Source organism: Malania oleifera, chromosome 12 (genome assembly GCF_029873635.1).
Source record: "Malania oleifera isolate guangnan ecotype guangnan chromosome 12, ASM2987363v1, whole genome shotgun sequence".
In the NCBI taxonomy this organism is placed as follows: Eukaryota; Viridiplantae; Streptophyta; class Magnoliopsida; order Santalales; family Ximeniaceae; genus Malania; species Malania oleifera.
In genome coordinates this window covers 67,033,723-67,059,885 of record NC_080428.1, presented here as the reverse complement: position 1 = coordinate 67,059,885, position 26,163 = coordinate 67,033,723, and the positions used below count along the sequence as shown (strand labels likewise).

The 26,163-nt window shown below is 37.3% G+C and overlaps 1 protein-coding gene across 3 annotated transcripts in view; it reads right to left on the bottom strand.

The window, feature by feature from the left end:
- Positions 1–998: 998 nt before the first annotated feature.
- The window catches only part of LOC131145074 (transcription termination factor MTEF1, chloroplastic), a 59,351-nt gene continuing 34,186 nt past the window's right edge, over positions 999–26,163 (bottom strand). Inside the window, exon 3 of one of the 3 annotated variants that reach the window (XR_009133966.1) lies at positions 999–1,368. The gene's annotated coding sequence lies outside the window, so the exon portion shown is untranslated. Of the gene's footprint in view, positions 1,369–9,602; positions 9,642–26,163 lie in introns of those variants that run through there. The other 2 variants (XR_009133967.1, XR_009133968.1) reach the window with 2 other exon arrangements.

Here is a 26,163-nt window from a genome sequence, read left to right as displayed (position 1 = left end):
GAGAATTCAACAATAAGGATGTTGAAAAAATCTAATATAATCAAATACTACAATTTAATAATTAAATCCTAAAATTAAATCGGTTAATTTTTTTTTTTTTTTAAACAACATACATAATTTGTACTCCTCACATTAGCTTTGGAATGGTGCCTAGAATCCCCAAATCAAAAATCTACTTCGATTAACTTGCTCAGAATCGAAGTCAGGAACTTGTGGTGGTGTCTAATCGTCGATTTGGCCGAAGATTTGGGAGAAATTGAGGAGAGAGAGAGAGAGTTACCTTATCCCTAGATAGTGCCTACAATGACCCTATGACAAATTCACTTCGATTAACTTGTTGAGAATTGAAGCCGGGACCTCGTGGTGGTATCCATTTTTCAATTTGGCTTACGGATGGAGAATAATTTTAGAGAGAGAGAGAGAGAGAGAGAGAGAGAGAGAGAGGCTATGAGGAGAGAGAGAGCATCAATTCGGTTATGGGAAGGCCTTCAATTAGATTTCAATTTGGATGCTTCTCTTAGAAGCATCTTAATACTTATATATTTATATATATATATATATATATTTATACACGCACATATTACTTTTATCCTTATATATATATATATATATCATATTATTTATTTAAGTAATTCAATTAATTAATTAATAATTTCTTTTATTTTTTATTTTTTATATTTTTTTCACTTCCATGCATATTATTTTTGGGGTCATTATATGTCCATAACTCAATTTAAAATCATGTAGCGAAAAATATCTTAAACCTCAAAATTATATCAGGGAATTAGGCTTATGATGGAGGAAGATAGTGCGAAACCGTCACTAATATTGTTAACTAAATTATTTTTATATTTTTTAAATAAAAACGTTAGTAGTAAAGGTTACTTAATTGTCACTAATAAGTGACTTTTAGTGACAAATTCAATTCGTCACTTATACCCCCAAGAATCGTCACTAATATTTTTTGGGGATAATTTCTAAGCGAAAAATGGTTTGAGTGGGAAAACGGGTTTTTAATGATGAAAGTATTAGTAACGATTTTAAAACCGTCACTAATAGTGCAGTAGTAGTGACAGTTGCTAAAACCGTCACTGCTTACACTATTAGTGACGGTTCTTAAAAATAGTCACTAATACCCACTCTTAGTGACGAAATTCAATCTGTCACTAATACTTTCGTCACTAAAAACCAGGCTTTTTGTAGTGTCTAATATCACCATAATTACACATGTATCTCCAAACATTCATACTACATCCCAAATAGAAAAAAACATATCTATATACATATCAATGTCTCACAAATACTTACTCTAAGCTAGAATAACTAACCCCCAGCCCAAAGCTCGTTAAGCTCGATTCCCTGTATTTCCTGAAATGTGTTAAAATTATTGGAGTGAGACACCTCTCAATAAAGAAGGAATAGATTATTATCAGTGTATGGCAAATGAGTTTTAGTGTAACAAAATTCATCCATTAACTAACTTTAAATGAAATAGCATTTAATATTGTGCTCACATCTATATATATATATATATATATATATATATATATATAATTTGAAAATACATACTTTCTTCTTAAAACATGGTTTGGTTCAATAAATCTCTCTATTAACATAAATCTACATATATACATAGAAGAACCTCCCTAACTGGAAAATCATATAACATCATGTATTCACCCCACATGATCGAGTTGTGTGGTCCAAATATTTCATAATCTGAATAATAATAATCTGGTAAAACATATAATTTCTGCTGATAATCATACTAAAATTCCTAACATAGAATATTTCCCTTACTTGACTATCTGAGCACTAGATGCTATTCACAACTTCACGCGAACGGCATTTATCATTTCAACATCCTGGATAATACACATATAATTTCCCAATCAAATAACTGAATTCACCTAAATGATTATCACATATACATTTCCCCAAATTCAAATATGCACATTTCCTAAACTACAATCCATATATCATTTTACCTGGGTTCTTGAAATACCTCTAGGGTCTTCAACCCTTATCTACAGGGTCCCAAAACACTCTATTCCTGAAAATATAACATCCTAATTTTATTTCACAAAACCCTAGTATATTCTCATATAATACTAAATCTGACCTCAAATGAACTAGGTAATACTGGAAATACTCAAATAATCTACTTACCCTGATTTTGTGATGGTTCCCAAGTTGGCCTAACTAACAAATTACTCCAGCAGATTTGAAGAGAATCTTCTCAGGAGTGACGTGGCAGCTTCAGATCATCGAACCGATGAAGAATAGAGTTAGAATCGAAGAGAGAAGGTAGAGAGGGCAAAGTTAGAGAAAGAGAGGAACTGCATGAAATTTTCCCAATTTTGGCATACTTGTATTCCTGGTTTCGTCGACGAGGCCAAGAAGGGAGTTCGTCGACGAACTCGTAACCTTCGTCGATGAATTTAGGCCCTGAAATACCCCTCTTGGTAATCTTTCGTTGATAGGACACGTGGCGTGCGACAAATCCAACATGGAGTCCATCTCCAACTTCATCGACGAACCCTGCTTTTTTCCCTTTTAAATTTCCTTTTCCTCTCTTCCTTTATTAGTTAATACTATAACTATTCGAGTCTCTACATTCTCCCCTCCTTATAAAAATTTCGGCCTCGAAATTCACTATCTATATTAACACCATCCTTTAAAGAAAATGGACTACTTATTTTATTACTAACCCTCACTTATGGCGAAGGAATACCGTGGTTACATAAGCAGTTCTGGGAGATTACAAATATACTCATAAAAGAAAAATTCTCCCAAAACCAAAATACTACCTATCCTATATTCTAAATTACAATTACACATTCATTACTTTGTACTAAACAAAATAAAACTTTCATTATTTAACTTACAAATCACTACTATATCCCACTAAACAGGTGTGGGTATTTCTGTCTAATTTCTTCCTCAAACTCCCAAGAAGCTTCCTTCACCGCGTGATTCCTCCATAGGACTTTTACTAGTGGTATTTTCTTACTGCGTAATTCCTGTTCTTTTTCTATTTGAGATTTGCACTAGAGCTTCCTCATATGCTAGAGTATCATTGAATTCTAATTCTACATAACTGATGACATGGGAAGGATCTATGACGTATTTCCTTAACATAGAAACATGAAATATGTCATGTATTCTAGACAGAGTTGGTGATAAAGCTAGCCGATAGGCAACTGACCCAATCTTTTCAAGTATCTCAAAAGGGCCAATAAACCTAGGGCTCACCTTACCCTTCTTGTCAAACCTCATGACTCCCTTCAATAGTGTTATTTTTAAAAACACATGGTCACCCACTTTAAATTCCAATTTCCGATGATGAGTATCTGCGTAAATTTTCTGCCGACTCTATGCTACACTGATTCTATCTCGAATAAATCGGACTTTATCGTACGCCTGCTGCACTATTATTGGCCCCAAAACTCACCTCTCACCTAACTCATCCCACTATAAAGGAGAACGACACCTCCTACCATAAAGCACCTCGTACGGTGTCATACCTATGCTGGCGTGATAGCTATTATTGTAGGCAAATTCAACCAATGACAAATACTGGGTCCAGCTACCCCTAAAATTCAATACACACGCTCGCAGCATATCCTCAAGTACCTGAATCATCCTCTCTATCTGACCATCTGTCTAAGGATGGAAAGTGGTGTTGAATGCTAATTGAGACCCTAAAGCCTCTTACATGTTCTTCCAAAACTGTGATGCAAAGCGTGGGTCCCGATCAGAGACTACAGATACTGGTATTCCATGGGATCGAACAATCTCTTGAAAGTAAATCTTTGTCAATCTGTTCATAGGGTAGCTAACTTTAATAAGTAAAAAGTGAGTTATTTTCGTCAGCCGATCAATAACTACCCATATGCCATTCTGAACATGCAGTGTCAGTGGTAATCCAGTGACGAAATCGGTGGATATGTGGTCCCACTTTCACTCAAGGATATAAAGTGGCTACAATTGCCTTACCGGCCTCTAATCCTCAACTTTAACCTGCTGGCACGTCAAGCACCGCTGCACAAATTCGGCAATCTCCCTCTTCATACCATTCCACTAGAAATACTCTTACAGATCCTTATACATTTTAGTACTACCTAGAAGAACCGTGTACAAGGATCTGTGAGCCTCCTATAGAACTGTCCTTCTGATATCCGTATCTGCAGGCACACACAACCTGGAACGAAATCTCAAAGTCCCATCATCAGAAATGTTGAACTCCTCTCCATGACCAACCTGTACTCTGGCTATCGCCTCTGCTAATTTTGGGTCATTTTCCTGAGCGGATTTAATCTTTTCATATAGCGTAGGTTGCACAACTAGACTAGCAATAAATGTCTGAGGATCATCCTCCACTAACTCCACGCCGAGTCTTTCAAAGTCCATCTAAATTAGGTGCTGAATTACTGCTACTAACTGTGCTGTACCCTTTGATTTACGGCTCAGTGCATCAGCCACCACATTCTTTACCTGGGTGGTAACTAATGGTGCAGTCATAGTCTTTGATGAGCTACAACCACCTCCTTTGCTACATATTCAACTCTTTTTGCATAAAGAAGTACTTTAAACTTTTATGATCATAGAATATCTCGCATCTCTTACCGTACAAGTAATGCCACCAAATCTTTAGTGTGTATACCACTGCAGCCAATTCCAGATCATGGGTAGGGTAGTTCTTTTCGTATTCTTCCAATTATCGGGAGGCATAAGCTACGAGCCTACCATGCTGCATTAACACAAAGTCAAGCCCTTTCAAAGATGCATCACTGTATATTACATAGTCATCATCTCCATATGGAATCGTCAGTACTGGTGCAGTGATGAGCCGATGTTTCAATTCCTGTAAGCTCTACTCACATTCATCATCCCATGCAAATTTGGCATCCTTCCTGGTCAGTCGCATCAAAGGCATTAATAGTCCTAAGAATCCATCTACAAACCGACGATAATACCCCGCCAATCTCAAGAAACTCCTAATCTTCTAAACACTCCTCGGCCTTTCCCAATTTACCACTGCCATTATTTTACTGGAATCCACTGATATTTCATCCCTTGATATAAGATGCCCCAGAAATGCAACATTCTCTAACCAGAATTCACATTTACTGAACTTAGCATACAAATTCTTGTCCCTGTGCATCTGAAGTACCAGCTGTAAGTTGCTTCATGCTCCTCAAAACTCTTCGAGTAGACTAGTATATCATTAATGAAGACCAAAACGAACTGGTCTTGATATTGATGAAACACCTGATTCATTAAATCCATAAATATTGCTGGTGCATTAATCAACCCGAACAGCATCACCAAAAAATCGTAGTGCCCGTATTATATTCGAAATGTTGTCTTAGAAATATCTTCTGCTTTTAACCTTCACCTGATGATAGCCTGATCTGAGGTCGATCTTGGAATAGACTCGCGTACCCTGAAATATATCAAATAAATCATCTATACGGGGTAGAGGATATCTGTTCTTAATGGTTACCTTGTTTATTTTTCTGTAATCTATGCACATCCTCATAGACCCTTCTTTCTTCTTTACGAATAGCACTAGTGCTCCCTAGGATGATATGTTGGGTCTGATAAACCCTTTATTTAATAAATCATGTAACTGGTCCTTTAATTCTCTCAATTCAGTTAGAGTCATATTGTAAGGAGCCTTAGAGAACGGCGTTGTCCCTAGAAATAAATCTATAGCAAAATCTACCTCATGATCAGGATGCAACCCAGGTAACTCTATTGGAAAAACATCTAAAAATTCCCTTACTACCGACGTACTGTCAAGTTTCGATCCATTTTTTGACACCTCCTTTACAAAGGTCATAAACCACTAACATCCATCCAAGAGCAGTCTGCTCGCCATCATAACTGACACTAACGGTGGTGAGGCACGCACATGTGAACCAAAAAATATGTATTCTTGTTCGCTAGAGGGTCTAAAAATTACTTCTTTCTAATGGCAGTCAATACTAGCGTAATTAGCTATCAGCCAATCCATACCCAATATTACATCAAACCCCTGCATGTCTATTGTCAAAAGATTAGCTGGTAATACTTTCCCTTGAATAGCCACTAAAAAATTCCTAAGTACCTTCCTACATCTCACAGTAGATCCAGTCGGCATGGCTACATCTAACTCGACATCTAACAACTGTGCTTCAATCCCAGCTAACTTAGCATACCCCGATGAGACAAAAGAATGGGTGGCACTTGTGTCAAATAAAAAATCAACTTGATATGTAAAAGTGGTAAAGATACCTATAACGACGTCTCTAGCCGCCTCAGTGTCTCCTGGTGTCAAAGCATATACCCTCGTTGGGGTTACATTCCTCTACTGACCTCCTCAAAGTGTCTAATAACCTCCCCGATAAGGTCTAGGAGCTGGGACTTGGATCGGCGGTCCTGGGCGTGCTCATGCCATATGGCTAGGTCTCCCACATTGATAACAGACATCTCTCCCAGCTCAGCACTCTCCCAAATGTCTCCTCCCACACGTCTAACACACAGGGTAAGTCTGCACACCCTGATTCTCACGAGGTCCTATCGTCTGTCTCTGACCTCCCCTATAACGGTCTCCTCTTCATAGGCCTCAACTAGAACCCGCTTGAAAACCCTAATGCACAGGCCTCTTTCTCTAACTCTGAGCTGCAATACCTTTCTGCATGTCACTCTCAATAACCGCAGCCCTATCCATGACCTCTGTGAATGTCTGAGCCCGGAAACCAATCACTTGCTCAAACAAGTTCTGTATCGGACCTTCTTCAAATTTTCTCGCCTTTTTCTCCTTATTTAGTGCCAAATGTGGGGTAAATTGAGACAACTCAATAAATCGAGTTGCATACTATGATACTGTCATCTGTCTCTGAACTAAGTGCATGAACTCTACTATCTTTGCGCTCCAAACGATAGCATGGAAATATAGCTTGAAGAATAGTTCTTTGAATCAACTCCACGTCACTGACACTAGATCCGGCTTCTGCTCCTTAATCAATCTCGCTGATCTCCACCAGCGTTTTTTCTCTCCTATCAGTTTGAACGTTGCAAATACTACCTTCTGTTCGTCTGTACATGGAAGCACAGTAAATGTCTCCTCATGCCCTAGACCCAATTTTTAGTTATAATCGGATCAACTTCTCCAGCAAAAGATGGGGGCTTCATCCGCGTAAACTGCTCGATCATGCAGCTACGCTCCCCTGAGCTCTTGGCCATCTCAGTCATCACCTATTGGGTGACGCTGCGCAACACCACCTTGGTATCTCCACCTCCCATACTGGAAGGTCCTACTCTATCACCCCCAACATTCGTACCACTGCTCCCTGGGTCCATCCTGAAAAGATAAATAACACATTTTAAGGACTCTATCTCCCGTATAGATCTAATTATTTTATCCAACTAAAATCTCATATTTACTATTAACCATCCTCCCTATCTTAATTCAAAATCAAATCTTGTAACCTAGACACACGACCCGACAATAGTTTACTGTGGCTTTCCTAAGATTGTCACCTCAGGAAAAACACAGAAACCACCATAGAAATCTTATACCCAGACTACATAACAAAACTTCAAATTCTTTCCTATACTCTAGTATTGCTTCCTCTGCACACTAAAATCTATAGAACCTAGCAACCTAGGCTCTAATACCAAACTGTAACGACCTGATTTTTCACGCCATTTTTTTTCCTTTATAAACATATGCTGTGAAATTTCACTACTCTAATACCTTTTAATATAAATTAAACTATCATCGCCGTTCAGATAGAACCCGTGAAATCTAAGACACAATAAACTACCTAAGCAGCAAGAAGCAGAATACATACAACCATGACCACATATATACAATACCAGAGTGTCAGAATATTTCCCAAAATATACATACACAACTATTCCCAAAAATACCCTTAACTAAAACTAGGGGCTATTTAAAAATAACCTCCCAAAATACTCACCCTATAGATAGGGCAGTACTGTAGCCCCCTCTATTTGCAAGCCTAATATGCTCACTAGTTGGATAACCTAAAAAATGTTAAATCACTAGGATGAGACAACACTTAATAAGACGAAATATGTTATTACTAGTATGTGACAAGTGAGTTTACATATTTATAAAACTAATTTGAAAACACCACAAATAATTGAATCTAAGTAACACGTATAAATATTACAATATAACTCATATATATGTTGCTTAACATAAACTGTTTTTCTAAATTATGTAAACATAACTTCTAATATTCATAGGCATAACTATAGTTTCTGTAAATTTGGATATATATATATATATATATATATATATATATAATAACTAAAAAAATTTTCCTAGATGGATAACTGAAAGTCATGATTTAACCCCTCATGACAGGGTCGTGCGTCCCGAAAGCAGAACCTATCCTGGCTGGCCGACCAGAATAAGTCAATTGAAATCCGAAAGTCAAATCCTCCTCACCCCTAATTGACGGGGAGCTTGTCCACAACATAGGCACGATCAACTGCTGAATACCACATACTATCTGAATAATACGGTTACACTCTGAATTAAATATAGTTACGATACCGTGCTCTGCTGACTAAATCTAGTCCATCAGGGTTTGAATCTATATATGTAACTGATATTTTTATATTACTGTTTTTCCATGATTTGAAATAACCATAACATTACAAAACTGATTTGAAAATTTGAGTAACTGTCTGAATATTTAATGTCTATATATCTGTGTATCTGTCTGTGTATCTAATAGTCTAGGTGTTATGGTTCTGAAATCATGGTGTTTTGAAACTATTGAAAATATATGTTATTGTACATATGTTGTATATAATGTTTCTAAATATACTGTATAATTTTAATATGTATATGTACTGTAAATTCATCATTCTATAAAATATATATATCCCATGATATTTTTTGCTAATATACTATAAAACATGGTATTTGTAACTACTTAAATACTGTGCTAATTTGTTATAAGCTCATGCCACACGATTTAAATAAATAAACTCATATGTTCTAAAATCTATATTTTCTGCTATACAAATATTTCATAATCTGAATAATAATAATCTAGTAAAACATATATTTTCTACTAATAATCATACTAAAATTTCTAGCATAGCATATTTCCCTTACTTGACTATCTGAGCACTAGATGCTATTCACAACTTCACGCGTACGGCATTTATCATTTCAACATTCTGGGATAATACACATATAATTTCTCAATCAAATAACTGAATTCACTTAAATAATCATCACATACATATTTCCCTAAATCCAAATATGCACATTTCCTAAGCTATAATTCATAATATCATCTTACCTGGGTTCCTGAAATACCATCCTCTGGGATCCTCAACCCTTGTCTGCAGGGTCCCAAAACATCTTATTCCTGAAAATATAACAACCTAATTTTATTTCACAAAACTCCAGTATATTCTCATATAATACTAAATCTGACCTCAAATGAACTGGGTAATACTAGAAATACTCAAATAATCTACTTACCCTGATTTGGGATGGTTCACAAGTTGGCCTAACCAACAAACCACTCCAGCAGATTTAAAGAAAATCTTCCCAAGAGTGACGTGGTGGCTTCAAATCATCGAACCAACAAAGAACAGAGCTGGAATCAAAAAGAGAAGGTAGAGAGGGCGAAGTTAGAGAGAGAGAGAGAGAGGTTGCATGAAGCGCTGAAAATCTGATTTTGGCATACTTATATTCCTGGCTTCGTTGATGATACCAAGAAGGGAGTTCATTGACGAACTCATGACCTTCGTCAACGTATTTCAGACCCTAAAATATCTCTCTTGGTAATCTTTCATTGACGGGACACGTGGCATGCGACGAATCCAACATGGAGTTCATCGACAAAGCTGGAGGGTTCGTCAACGAACCCTGCTTTTTCTCCCTTTTAAATTTCCTTTTCCTCTCTTCTTTTATTAGTTAATACTATAATTATTCAAGTCTCTACAAATAGTGCGGCTGATTTTCTCGCTAGAAAATGAGAAATGGGAAATAATGTCATCTACAAAGAGTAGCATCTTTTACCTCGTTCTCTAAAAGGTATCCTTTGGAAGGATAGGTTGGGCCTCACTTCCCTTCGTCATTATTTCATCCTCTCGATTTTTGTTTGGTTGGTTTAGATTTTTTTATTTTAGTTTATTTTAGTATTTTTGTTTTTGCTAGACTTGTTTAGATTTGTTTCTTATTTAGTTTTGTTTGGATTTATAGTCCTATTTTGGTTGGTTGTTGGTGTTATTTTTGGTAGGCTTTTAATGTCTTTTTTTTCTATAATCTCCCAATGTTTGTCATGTAACCATAGTATTCTTCCACCAAAAGTGATGATTTATCAATAAATAATTAAAAGTGTCGCCCTCCTTTATTTTAAAAAAAAAAAGTGTGACAGTACTCTTTTTCTTTATATTATTAACCAACAATAGAAGAAGAAGAAGAAGAAGAAGAAGAAGATGAGGTAATGTAAATCCAACCCAATTAATCAACATCAACAACAAAGGCATGCATGCCAAAATTAAAGGGCCTAAAATTAACCAATGGCTTTGGCTAAAAAGAGCTTAATTTTTCTTTGTCACGTATAAGAGATATATGATGTGATTACCCAACCAGGAAACAAAACTAACTGTACTGCTGTCCATTTCATTAGCTTTAATTTAGCTAGCCCAGAAGACCAGAGGTCGGTGTGCATATATGATGGTGGGGTTTTCATGTTTTGAAAAAAAAAAAAAAAAAGGATCATATATATATGTCACAGCTCCTCCGACATCACATGCTAGCTAGCTAGACTTTTGCTGCATGTACCAGACAATAAAATGAATGTTTGTTTACCAAAGAGAGAGAAAAAGAAAAGAAAGGAAAAAGAATGCTTGCACGAGTGAATATTTCAAGAGACATGATTTGGCGGTGACCCGTAAAAGATAGGAGAGGGTGCCTTTCAGGGGGTAATCAATTAGTGATTTTGGCAAGGAAAGGTGGAAATTAAGAGGGCACACCCAAGGGAGGAGTGAGAAAGATTGTGGGTCAGTCGCATGAGATTCTGTTGGGAGTGTTCCCTTGGAATTATGTGACAGGAGAATTGAAAGGGCATGGTGCCCTTGTTCTGTTGCCTTCCCTATAGGGTACCCCACACCCCAAAACAACCCCAGCTCCCAAGAACGTGACAAATATAACCAGTAACATGAAATGGCAAAGGCAACGACATGCATGCCCAAAGCTAACAGGAAAGCTAAAGGTGCGCATGTTCACATATAGAGAGAGAGAGAGAGAGAGAGAGAGCAGAATTAGGTAAACATCAATAGCTTTGGCTTTCGTTTCATACTTGATGGATGCTGGAAATCAGGCATGGAAGTCAGTTAAGTTTGTCGTCTGGGGAAGCAAAAACAATATATATATATATATATATATATATATATATATGAATTGCATGATTATATATCACCAGGCACCAGCTATAGCGCACCATGTGACTCTAATAGGGTTATCTTTGGAGCCATTCTAATTAATTAATTATGCAAACAAAGGATATGAATATGACCCTCTAGTTAATTAATTTCCCATCATCTCACTAAAGTTCTTGCTTTTTGGGAAAAAAAAAATAAACATACAAACACACACACAATCATAGTGTTTGGTAAAAATATATATCTTAATTCTATTGGTGATTTAAAATTAAACTACAACAATGATTATCATAATTTCCATCAATTGATCACTTACATATTATGTTATTATAATGTCCTTAATTATCTCATTCTTTACAATTATCTTTTTCTGCAGGAGTCTTGTAAATTTATAAATTTGTTATACATTTACTTTTCTATGAATATATAAATAAAAAGCGACCTTATTGAAATTGTTGAAAAATAATAAAGCAATTAAAATCTAATGAATTTTTGAATAAAAACAATTGTTGTCTGCCCAGCTACCACCTCTTTCCACAATTTAAGAGGATACTGGACAAACTGTTGACCATGATGGGACAAATTAGGTCCCAGAAGACCCTGACTGATTCCTATTCAAATTAAGGTCTTTCACTTATAAAATAAAATATGTACAACTTCAAGTTGAGGAAGGATGGATACCTGCCTAACCAGTAAATGCATCCATCAGCCCAAAAACAAACAGTCATGGGATCGTATGACCTTTCTTTTTAAGTTTCTTTTTCGTCTTTTTTTTTTTCTTTTTAACCCTAAAAATGGATATCCAGAAAAGCTTATCCAAAAAATAAACAAGTATAGAGCTCAAAACACACACCACTCAATCAGTATAAAATACCTATCAATCACTCTCATTATATGTATAAGCATGTTCAAAAATCACAATAGTTTTCATAAAAAGATTCAGACCACTAGGCCAAAGCCTTGATTCACAAATTAAACAAGTATAATTGTAGCAATTGATAAGAATACACCGTGTCAGTGTACAAATTTTAAAAAACAAAAAAAAAGGATCAATGCATATGGGTAGTAGTTCTTTCATCCTAACTACTCGAGAATGGGAGTTCAAATGTATTTTTACTTCATAATTGGAGCTTTAAATTTTGAATCTTGAATTTAGTTTAAATGTATGAGGACTTAAACTAAATATTAAATATAGTTATATTAAATTTTATTCATGTTCACATAAATGAAAAAGTGCGTTTAAGGATAGATGGGGATATGAGGATTTCTCACATGGAGAAGAACCTTGGATCCCCTCTCTTTCTCATTGATTTTCAATCAACTTTAACCCTTAATGTGAAGGATTTCATTGATCAACAGAATGCATCCTGAAAAAGAGAGGAGATAGTGCAAGAGTTTTCAAAGGAGATTTGGGAAGTAGTTGAACAAGTCCAAATTCCTATGGTTCACCCCATTATAAATGATTGTGGACGCCATTTAAAAATAGGTCAATTCCAATTAATTCAGCTTTTCATTACATTATCAAAATGGAAAATTCAAACAACTAGCATTTCAATACATATCCGAATATGATATGTAAGAAAAAATAGTTGAGAGTTGTCCTTAATCTTAAATGTAGAACGAAGATCAAGATATTTATGTGAAAATTATTGATGAATATTATTCTGACTAGAGTCAAGAGGAGGATACTTAATGTACACTATGTAATATGTATCATGAAATATCAACTCGATCATCTTTTTCTTCATTGTCTCGTTACACAACCAATATGGTTTGCTTCTCCTTTACAATCTAAACTAGAGAGATCTAATAATTGGTGGGATGTACTTGTTAACCTGGACAAATAGAAGATTAAAGAGGCATCAAGTACTATTAATCACAAAATAGATCTACTAGTTTCTATGCATAATGGTGTGCCACTTGGCGATAAAAATAGAAAGGGTGGGAACTAGGGTGGAATATAAATCCTCCAAATTTTAATGCATTATTTTATTGTGATGCAACCTTTATTCCTAATGACTCAGCTGCTGGAGGTATAGTTAAGGGGAATACCTCTAAGATTTTATCTATTCATGGAGTCAAGATCCAAGCAACATCTGCCTACCAAGCTAAAGTCATGGCAATCAGGGAGGCTCTTGTCCAAGCAAAAAAGGATAAACTGTGAAACACTTTGGTTTGTTGCGATGCCAAAAGAGGCGTTGATGATCTGCTTAACAGTTCTTGTTCAAGCTGGGAATCAGTTTCTGTTTTTAATGAAATCAAAAATCTTAAAAACTTCTTTTGTAATCGTTTTTGCTTATGTTAATAGAGAGGCAAGCTCTCTAGTCCACCATATGGTAGCAATTGTCAATGCAAATCCTAATTATTTTTCTCAGCACCCTCCTTTTAATCTTTTTGTGTGTAATGACAACTTCAACTTCACCTATGGACTGTAATGTTACATTGCATTAATATAAATCTCCTTATTTCAAAAAATAATAAGAATGCTCCCTTCAATGAAAATTTTATACTTTCTTGTGCAATCAAGTATACAGAAGGATAAATTTTCCTAGTTAGACGCGTCATAATTTCCAATCAATTGATTTTAATGAATAAATTTTACTATTTCTAGAACCTATCAAATAAATCCGAAGAAAAATTATGAACCCTTTTTACCTCTTTTATATGCAAAAATTAAGAGGGATCTTGATGTCAATTTGCATTTTTAAGTTCATGAATGGATCTATTTATTAAAAAAAAAAAAAACTTAATGTCAGGTGCAATAAAACAAAAGGGGTGAGAGAAAAAAGATCGATCAATTATATTGGTTCACAGACCATCTTCCCGACGTGCCTCTTTGAAGAGATACAGCAGAATGGGAATTGAAGGAAAGAGCCGTCTCATCAATCATCATCATCTTGCATGGCGACAAGACGGCGAATGCATGCGATGCTTACATTGCAATCATGGCGGCGGCCATGATCCTTATCTTCTATTATTTATATTTAATCTAATTGTTGGGTTTTTTTCTTTTTTAACCTTTTTGGGATACTTGTATATACTTTCTGAATCCTTCCTTGTCCGATTAATACACGGAATGATAAATCCCCCTAATTTTTACTGAATTCCAGCTTAACCACATTTGAGTTCATATAGATGCTCCCATAGAAAAGATGCCCAACTCGAGTTTTGGACTAATTTATGAGTAAAATTTTTTAGTCTATCAAAAGAAAAGTTGGGCAAATCAATATCAATTGGATTCACTAAATGGAAAGAGTAAAGTTAAACATTAATAATTTCAAAGTGATTTTTCACTTATGATTTATTTAATAAAATATTAGAGATGTGTCAATTCGGTGTGGGAAGCTTATTTAGGAATTTAAAAAATAAAAAAGATATACGTATATATATATATATATATATATATATATATATAAAGAAAAACAGTACATGGACAATGAGGGGTACACTTTTTTTATTAGAGAGAGAGAGAGAGAGAGAGAAGCTGAGCTTGAGAGGGATGAAAACAGTTACTGATTAGGGGGTGAGTTGTAACATCTAGCAAATCATGGTGAGAGTTCGGGAGGGAGAATCAAAGCTGTATTTTACCATTTGTAGTATTAAATTTCGGAGTGAGGTCATCATGATTCATGATTCATGATCTCTCCAAGTTCTGTTTGTTTTTAAAAGGCCTCTCTATGATCTTATAGGAGCAAAAGCTACCCTAGTGCCTGCGTCTACCCTAGTAGCCAACCCACCCCCAGCCTGCCTGAATATATATATATATATATATATATATATAGATACAGTAGTACTACTAGTTAATAATATTAATAACAATAATAATCTCACTGATCAGACTGTAAAGGTTCAGTGCCTTCGCCAGTCTTCTCTCTAACTCCCCCATACCCCTATCTATCTATATATAGCATCATAAATCTCTGCATCCAAACCCCATCTTTGGATCTCTCTCTATCTGTAAAGGTTGAAGTGTATGGATCAGTATGACTTACCCAGGTACAGGTACAGCCCCGTGGGTTTTTGAGTTTAGCTGTGTATCTAATTTCTGAGTAGAGTAATAGCTGTTGCGTTTTGTATGTACTACTACCCTCCTCGATATATTCATCCTCCTTCAAGACTTTTTTTTATTTCTTTATTTCTTATTATTATATTTCTTTTCTGTTTCTTTTGGCTGTGAATTAGTACGGTGAAAGGTTTGATGAACCTCTTTCAAATGAAATGCCAGCTCTCTCTCTCAACACCTCACCCTCACCACATTACACAGCCTTAATTGGGTTCTACTTTTTGTTTTTTGGTTTTTTTTTTTTTTTTGTCTCTTTTGGGAAAGGTTTGAATTGGTATGATTAATGTAGAATTATTTTAAATGAGTTTTTATTTTATTTTTTCGTGACAAAGTTTTACTTGCGCCTAAGGTATCACAAACCCCATCACTTATATACCCATCATTTTATTTTCCTTCCACACCATAGGATCAAACTCAACTGAGTGGGCCAGTGAGACACGCCTGGACACCAAGCATTTAGCTTTGATCATGAGTAACAGCTAGCGGAATCAATTAATTGGTCCAAAATACTTAAACCAAGTTACTTGATTATAGAATTATTTCCGAATTCTGTGTAATGTTGGAGGGAGGCTACACGTTCTAGGTGAGAAAAAACATGGACAACCTTGGAAATTTGAACTGGGCTAGTGCATTTATGAGAGAGAGAGAGAGAGAGAGAGAGAGAGAGAGAGAGAGAGAGGACAGTGGTGACGATTTGTCTGAGATTTTCTACTAACAGTGCAACACAGATCAAACAGTGGGCTATATAGGATTATAGAGGCTTGGAGAGTTTGTCCACACCCTAGCACCCCATTATATATATTAATTTATATATGTAGATTTTTGTTTTGACAATGGGCTTCTCATTGAGAGGGTGCGGTGAGGTGTGGTGTGGGATATTCTGTGGTTGCGTGGGTGAGAAGGGGAGAAAGAACAAAGTGATTGTACCAGTACTCTACTACTGCTGCTGGTGGTTGCGGAGGTGGTAGTGGTGGTGTTGGTGGGGGAACGGGGTGTCCACGTGCGTAGACCCCTGTTTCTGCTGCATTTCATTTTCCTAGCATCGAAACAAACAAACCAACAAAGACCTGCCCTGCCTTCCCCTGCGCCCAACGGTTCATCGTCCACACCGTACGTACCATTATATTTTCCCCGCTGTTTAATGCTCCATCTTCCACATGACAACAATAATATCATATACATTTTTCCTGATTAACTACAAGGGTTTGCATTATATGGGTTTTTCCTGATTAACTATAAGGGTTCGCATTATATGGGTTTGGATAAAAGACTTGAGGTCTGGCCAAAGGGAAGCAAACTTTTTTCTAAGATTTTCAAATTTTTATGACTCCATATTTGAACCCAAAAAGGGAAAAGAAAAGAAAAACCAATCCTTAAAAAAAGTTAGCACCTGTCCTAAAGTTTGGCAAGATAGTGCATACCATCCAAGGTTTCAAAATTTTGACAAACCCCACATGGAGATTTTATTCCTAGGATGCCAATGTTTTAAAAATCAAATAATTGAATAGATTTATGAAATTTTGGAAAGATAAATCTATTGTGTCGATATCCAAGGTAAAAAATCTACTATGTTCTGCTCTATTTTTCCAAGAGCAAGCCCTGCCAATAAACAAAAGAAAAAAAAAATTAGAAATAGAAATTAAAATGGTACCCGAGAATAGAATTCTCTCTTTTCGCGTCAGAATGGAGAAATAACAAAAGGGGCACAGATGCTGTTGATGGAGGTGGGAGGGTGGGGTGTGTTACGGAGTGAGCGTGCACCAGAATGAATGTCAGACGCCCACACTAAGCCAACTACTATCGTAACTTTAGGACAGAAAACCATATAGTATAGTGTATTAAAATATTAAAGTAATGGATGCGCATGCACGCTGCTTGTGTAAGTGTAACCATTGAGTGCAAGAAACGCCATGATTTTATTATCACTACCTACGTAGGGGAAGGACTGTTCCGTTGAATTATTGTTCTGAAACTGATACAAATTGAATTTCCACCTCCACCCCAACCCCACGCCCACCCCCACCAACCAGTACATTCATTATATTAGATTTGCACAGACGATTTCGTGCAAGTTTTATTGTTATTTTTAAAAAATAAATAAATAAAGTGGAAACACAATGCTCTCATCCGACTTGTTCAGTTGTTCTCGTAACCAGTGAAATTTTCATTTCCTGTTTGGGGATCATCCAAACATAATTCTACTCCAGAGCATGCTGTTCATCCATCCTCCTTCCCTCCACTCTCTTTTGGTTGTGCGCAGAAATCTTCCTCAATATGAAGACACACTTTGCCAGGGAAAATCATGGTTAGTTGGGAATGAAATATCAGAAGAACCAGCCAAGCCCACATAGAGAGAGAGAGAGAGAGAGAGAGAGAGAGAGAGAGATGGCAAGGATGATACTCCCAATGGAAGTTGGGTGGTTTTCTATCTGCAAACTCCAGCTACGTAGCTACTCCCCTTTTTGCTCAGCCATGGCTCAAGATACAATAACACAATCTCGATTGGACGCATCGTAGCAACAGAGGGGCAATAATTGTGAAGCAGCTGATGGATGAATCATGGGCAAATTATGATTTCGAGAAGGAAACCTGTTCCCCTTTGGTGGGACTCGGAAATCACAGTTCAATACCAATTGGACCACAATGCTTAACAGGAATTTGTGTCTGCAGAACTGTTACTGATCCTGAAACTTATCCAAAACACCACTGGACTCTTTTTCATCAGTATCTCTCCTTTAACCATTAGGCATCCATTTGGATCAAGAAAATTCTATTGCATAAAATTCTATTGCAAGGAAAATAAAATAAAATAAGAAAAATATATTTTGCATAATTTTTTTCTGTCTACATCGAATGGGATGAAAAATGGACTTAATAGTCAAAGCAGAAGGAAAGAAAGAACGAAAGAAATCAAAGCTTGTAAGCCACATGCACGGCTGTTCCTACACCCAGCCCACATGGTGCCAAAAGGGACTTGTGCCTTCATGGGTCCATAGATTTGAAAATCCTAAAAGCCTGGTCCCTTTCTCATGCCAACCTAGTAGGCCCAAGTTAGTTTTGGAAAAAGAGGTCAAGGGAAAACCAAACATATACACTAAACCGTTGAACTTCCTACATGGAGAGAAACTCATCATATTTACTTGTGTTTTGAAGTGTAAACCACATAAATGGTTATCATACGACCATATGGAGCCCCGAATGGGACTAGAACCCGGAGAGAAACTCATCAAATGTACTTGTGTTTTGAAGTGTAAACCGCATAAATGGTTACCATTCTACCATATGGAGCCCGAAGGGGACTAGAACCCCTGGGAGATGAACCCCGTGTGCCAATGGCCAGGTTTAAATGTACTTTGAATAGGGAAAAATTCAAGAAGTTCACTCAAAGCAACCCAGCCCAACAAACCCAGTTTCACCACAACCAAAAGAATACACCAGGGGCAGAACAATATGACCCGTTGGGAACTCAAAAAATATTAGGAAAAGAGAAAAAAATATCAAAAAATCCACATGAAATTAGTTGTTAAGGAAAGTAAAAAATAAAATTAAAAAAATTACCAAATCTACAAACAAAATTTTGATTTTACACAATGTTAATATTTCATTTTTCCTAATTTTTAATTATATTAAAACAAAATTTCATTTTTGATTGTATTTAATTTAGATGGGAAATACAAGGGAATCCTTTCCCCAAGTAAAATCTTTGATCCAAACGGACCCTATAAATATAGGCAATTTGAAATTGATTACATATGGTAAAACAGCTCAAAGCCCAAAACTAACAATAACAATTTTTTTCTCATCATCAAAATGTGACACCACAATTCCTAGTCCCATCCATGTGGTGGGAGAACAGTTTATGAAGGTTGGGCAAGCCATCTGCCAAGTAACCTTACTGGTTAGTTTTTCAACCCAAAGATTCTTGGGCTAGTTGGTCAGGCCCGAGGCATTACACAGATGCTTCCAACAAATCAGACAATTAGGATCCCGCTAGTGAAGGAAATTCCAGTCTCATGTGCCATACATGCACCACCACTTAAGCAAGACCATGGCTTTCCAGTTCCTTCCATCCATGATGAATGATGCAGCACAGCTTACAAGAAGGGATTAAGATTGAAACATACAGTCCGATGCTTGGCAAGGGACTACATTCAATGGTCCACAGAAGTATACCCAGGAAGTTACAACGCCCCAAATCAGAACATTTGGGGAACACTGGCACAAGAGACTGCAAGTTTCCATTTATAATAATAATAATACACACAAGAGAACAGCTGACTAACTGTTATCTTTCCCTAAAATAACTCTGCGATACCATACTTTAATAATTGCAAGCTGCAGCATATCATTACTAACATTACAGGTTACGCCCAACTAATCCAGAACCAGCCAAATCCAGAGACAATCTATGGTAGAAGGTTTCTCAACATTAACCTAATTAGGAAGCATGAAACTTCGGGTTTGGATTTGGATTTGTGTAAATTTAAAAATAAAAATGTAGTGTAAAATTGGATTGAGTTTCTCCCAAATCCAAAGCCTAAATTCCATGCTCCCAAAACACTACCTAAGACACTTTTCATTAGAATTCATGGTTGGTTGGGAAGCCAGATATAACAAAAACAAGCTAAAGCCATAGAGAAGAAAAAGAAAAAGAAAAAGAAGGTATGGAAAAGGCAATTAATATTCTAAATGGATGTTGGGTGGTTTTCTATCTGCATACTCCAGCTAAGAAGCTGCTACTCTTTTTGCTCGTCCATAGGTCAAGATATAATGACATATGAATCAAACTCATCATACCAACAGAGAGGGACAGTAATTTTGAAGCAGCTGATGGACGGATCATGGGCAAATTATGGTCTTGAAAAAGAAATCGGTTTCCCTTAGGTGGCACTTGGAAAATCACAGTTCAAGATAAATTGGACCAAAATGCTGCAGGAATTTCCTTCTACAGAAGAACTGTTACTGATTCTGAAACTATCCAAAACACCATTGGATTCTTTTCATTGATTCTCTCTCCTTTAATCATTAAGGCTCTGTTTGGATCAACCATCTTGTTTCAAGAAAGGAAAGTAAAAGAAATACATTCTTCATTATTTTTTTTCATTATATTTTCTCTCTGTATCAAATGCAATGTGAAAATTAAGATTTAACGGTGAAAGGAGAAAGAAATGAAGAAATAAAGAAATCAAAACTTGTCAGGGATATGCATGGCTGCTCCTATACCCAACACAGTGGCACAAGGTACTTGGGACCTCATGGTCCATAGATTTGACATGTCCTAAAAGCCCAGTCCCTTTCTCATGGCAACCTAATAAGCCCAAGTTAATCCTGGAAAACCAAACAACACAATTGTAGTCTTGGCCCCAAGTAAATTCTTGAAGAGGGGAGCTAAAGAAAAACAAAACAAGTATACCAACCATTGAGCTTCCCACATCAAAGAGAAACTCATCAAGTTATACTTGATTAGCAAAGATTCAAGAAATTTACTCGAAGTGACCCAGCAGGACAAACCAACTTCATTACAGCCAAAGATACACCAGGGGGCAGCAAGAGTGTAATAACAGTCTCATAATTTTAAATTAATCAAGGGGGACTAGGGCTAGGTCATGTGGTTACTAAAAGCATCTCTCTGATTGGTTTGTGGAGCTATCCCTAGTTAATTCCCTATGGACTATGTTATTAAAAAGTATGGTATTCATTAGAATGGGCGGGATACTAGAGGAAATGGCATTGTTTCTCATGCAAGCCTCAAGAAGTTCGTTTTCCAGTTGCTTATAGTTCTTCCCTCTTATCTGTTTCAGAGTGGGAAATGGCTACACCATACAGTGTCTGGTTTTGGGAGGATGTTTGGTTGGGTGGGGGCTCGTTGGAGATGGCGGTGTCCTATTTGTTTAAGCTTTCTACTCTTTGCAATGCAACCATCAACTCTTTCTTTTTTGAGAGGGTTCACTTTCTTAGGCTTACCATTTTTCAATAATCTCAATGAAAGAGAGTTTGATGAGCTCACTACCATGCTCAAAGCCCTAAATCATTTTTGTTCCTTTTCTGTTGGTATGATGAGTAACGCTCAAGCCTCATTACCAAAGGATGGATATTTAGAGGTCTCGAGGTGGGCAGAAATGGAAGGCTTACAGAAGTTTCTCATCTTCTTTTCGCAGATGATACTATTTTTCTGTGAAGATGACCCCGTTCATATCCTCAACCTCCAATGCATTTTGTTAGGGTTTGAAGCCATCTCAGGCCTAAAAGTGAACCTTAGTTAAAGTAAGCTTATTGCAATTGGGGAGAACACAGAGGAAACTTTCCTTGCTGCTCTTTTGGGTGGCAAGATGGGAACCTCTCCTATTAATTTCCTCGGTCTCCCCTCGAAGCCAAATTCAAATATAAAGGAGTTTGGGACCCTATTATTGAAAAGTTTGAAAGGATACCGGCAGGATGGAAAAAATTCTTATCAAAAGGAGGCAGACCCACTCTTATCAGGAGCACTTTGACAAATCTTCCAACTTACTTCATGTCTCTCCTGCCCTTACCAGCCTCAGTTTCCAGGAGATTGGAGGGAATTCAAAGAAGATTTCTTTAAGGAAGTTAGGGGAGGAGTTTAAATATCACCTCATTAGATGGAGAATGGTCAAACAACCCATTTGTTCGGGTTTGAGGTTCAAATCCCTCACTTTCAATAAAGCCCTCCCTTGGAAGTGGTTATGGAGATTTATGAAGGAGAAAGACCACCTTTGGTGGGATATTATTTTTTCTAAATATAGGCTTGAGCACAATGATTGGACAACTCACAATAGAAGAGGTCCCTAAGATGTGGGAGTATGGAAATTTATCAAAAAAGGATGGATGATTTTTTCCTATTTGTGACATTTCAAGTGGGGAATGGGGCCAATGTTTATTTTTGGCATGATGTGTGACATGAGAACTGCAATCATAGAGCTGCATTTCCTTCCATCTAGAACTTGGCTTGTATAGAAATGCCCTTATGATCATCTCCTCCAAAACACTGATCAGGTAATTTTCTGCGACATTAAAAGGAACGTGGCAAATTGGGAACTTCACACACTCTCTGACTTCTACAAATTGTGTCACCAAAACACCCCCAACAAGCCGAAATGGGCTTTGGACAAAAATAGTGTTTTCACTGTTAAATCTTTATATAATAAGCTCTCACTGTTGGGAACAAATTGCAATAAGTCCCCTTGGATTCACATTTGAAGGACAGCAGCCCCTTCAAAGGTTGCCTTTCTTGCTTGGGACTCCGCAAATGGATATATTTTAATCCTCGACAATCTGCAGAAAAGAGGGTTTATAGTCACGAATCGGCGTTTTCTTTTTATGGCTGACACAGAATCAATCAACCACATTCTTCTCCACTGCCCCTGGACAAAGAACTTGTGGAATTGGCTCTCTCCTTGGCTGGGCAGCAGTGGGTTACAGCAAATTCAGTTGCAAAGGAGAAGTAAAAGGCTTTGAACCTCATCCCTCTCACCATCTTTTGGTGTGCTTGGAAAGAAAGAAAAAAGAGAGCCTTCAAAGATCCATCTACTTCTTTTCAGACCTGCAAAGACCAATGGATTGTTGCTGTTTCCAGCTGGCTTAGTGGGAAAAATGTTAATGATCATTTTGTAATCCTTGATGTTTGCAACACTCTTCAGAGTGGTTAATTTTTTGTACCACTAGTTGGCATCCCATTGATGCTTTGCAAGTATATTTTCTTTCTGTTGATCAAAAAACAAAAAATATGAAGAACAAGAGAGAGGGTTTGGGAGGGTGATTCCTCAAATCTCTATTCTCCTAAATTTATTTTCTTCAACCTTTCAAAAACTCCTTCCCCCAATCTTTTTCCTTGTAGCCAGATTATTTTATAGGCAAAGGTTCCTTTTAAGATTCAGATTCTCAATAGAATGAACACACATAACAGATTAGAAGACCCTTTAAGTCTCTTGATACTGCATGATGTGCTGTGTATTCACTGAAACAAAAGCACACCTTTTCCTTAGCTGTCGGATGGCAAAGCATCTATGGAGTGCTCTGTTTTCTTGTTTGGTGAAGCTTGGGTGATGCCTCGAGCTGTGGGCAATTTCATGCTTGTGAGATATTGGGGTTTCAACCAGAGCAGGAAGGAAAGATCTATAGTGTTGTGCGACTTTTACTATTCTTTGGACCATTTGGAATGAGAGAAATACAAGAATCTTCAAGGATCATACAACCTCACCTAAGTTGCTATAAGATAGAGTAGTGTTCTTAGCCTCTTTCTAGGCCCATTCATTTGGTCTTTTTAAGAAGGTTGTCATTGTCCCACCTCAAAGGGATTGCAAGACAGCTTTACGGTAATCTCTTCAAAGGGCCCATTCCTTTTGTTTTTTTGAGGGCTGTGGTGATTTCATGCTTGTGAGATATTGGGGTTTTGGCAAGAACAGGAAGGAAAGAGCTTTACAGTGTTGAACAGTTTTTCTATTCTATGGACTTTGAATAAGAGGAATACGAGAATCTACAAGGATCGCACAACCTCACCTAAGTTCCTACAGGATAGAGTAGCATTCTTGGGCTCTTTGTAGGTCCATTTTTTTCTTTTATTATTTTTTTTTTTAGAGCTGTCGCAGTCCGACCTTCAAAGGGTTGGCAGAGCAGCTTTATTGTAATCTCTTTGTAACTTTTGCTTTTGTTTTTAGAATGACATCTTGTTCTCCTCTCATTGTGCCTTATGTTAGGGGGTGACAATGTAATGGAGATTTAATGGGGGAGAGAGATGGCTTTACATGTATTCTCCAGGGATTTGTAAATGAATATCAAATTACTTGTGTCATGGCTTGTATAGTGTTCTCTTACTTGAATAAAATAAGTAGTCTTTATGTTATCATTGAGCATGAATGTCTCTTGCCTGCCTGTTCCATCGTTGTCTATATTGATAATTCATGTTTATGAGTGGTTGCCGAGACTTATGTGATGCTCACGTTTGCAAGTTTGAACGAGTGATTATTGGCGGACTCTGTTGAGGGAGAGCCTCGACAAGTGCCGCACGACCCCTCAGACGAGTCTAAATTGGGGGTCCGTGACAGTTCGTATCAGAGCAAGGTTTGCGTGTGCACCATTAACGGCAGAACGAATACTTCGAAGTCCGTAAAGATAGAGCGTGTTGAGGTGCTAGAAGCAAGAGTGGCAAACCTTGAAACCTTGGAGACAAAGTTCTTCGAACTCCAAGCGTTTATGACAGAATTGTCAAAAGAGAGAAGCGTGCCAATAGAGCTTGAGGTCACGTGAGAGAACACTAGAGGAACCCTCTATAGTGTATCTGAGCTTGAGATGAGAATTGTGAAACTTGAGAAATTCATTTTCCACGTATAAAATCCCTAGAGAAAAGACCAATAGAGCTTGAGGTCTTCCAAAGGAACATTGACCAATTGGAAGCCTCTGAGAATAGGCTGAAACACATTGAGGGCATAATGACATTCCTGACATCCCAAGGGGGAGAGCCAATAGAGCTTGAGGCCTCCCTACGGGAATTAACTAATGATTTTTATGTGCTTGCAGATAATGTCAAAGAATCTATTAGCACCATGAAAGAGGATGTGAAGGAGGTGGGTAATCTTCGAAACATAATAGATCAATTTAGAATGACTTGCGAGAGGTGAGTACTAAGCTAAATGCAGTGGCCCATATGTCTCGAAGGCCAATAACCAATAAGGTCAATTAAGGTTCCAGAACCTAAATGTTTTGGGGGCGCTCGAGATGCAAAGGAGTTAGACAACTTCGTCTTTGATCTAGAACACTACTTTAAGTGCTCAAGGATTGATCTAGAGGGGGACCAAGTTAACATTGCAACGGTACGTCTTACCGAGGATGCTAAGTTATGGTGGAGAATCAAATGTGAAGATAAGCAAAACAACCGGTGTACCATCAATACATGGGAAGAGTTTAAACATGCCTTAAAAGAACAATTTTATCCAGGAAATACAGAGTACATGGCGTGTTGCAAGGTATAAGAATTACAACAGACAGGCTCGATAGGGAGTTATATACGGGAGTTCCAAACCCTAATGCTCGACATTACGGATATGGCAGATTCTGACAGACTCTTCCACTTCCTTCTATGACTCAAAACATGGCCGAAGAATGAGCTGCGAAGGTAAGGGATTCGTGACCTTCCCTCGACTCTCGCAGCAACTGAACGGTTGGAGGATTTCTCAAGTCGAACCCTAGCAGCAGGGGGTGACTACTCATATGGTTCTCCGAAAAGGAAATACTCAACATCTAAAAATCACGAACAGAGATCTTCTCGGGTGTATAGATCTTCAGGCAGGGAGAGTGACAAGGGATCTAATAGCTTCTTGAGCGAGAAGGGACCCCAAACCATGAGAGAGTGGAACGACAAAGATGCAAGGAATGGGGTGCAACGACCGCCACTTTCTTGTTTTCTATGCATGGGGCCCCATCCCGTAGCACAATGCCCTGAGCAAAAGGCCTTGAATGCCTTGACAACAATACAAGAGGCAACAAAAGTCTTGAACACTGATTTGGGAGAAAAGAATTGCATGGTGGGCATCCTAAGGCTTTTGGGGAGTCCTCAGAAGCCCAAGTAGCGAGTGGAATGGGGGAAAAATACTAGCAAATTTTTGTGAAATTATGTTTCCTATTAAGAAGTATTACTTTTGCAGTAATTTTTGTGA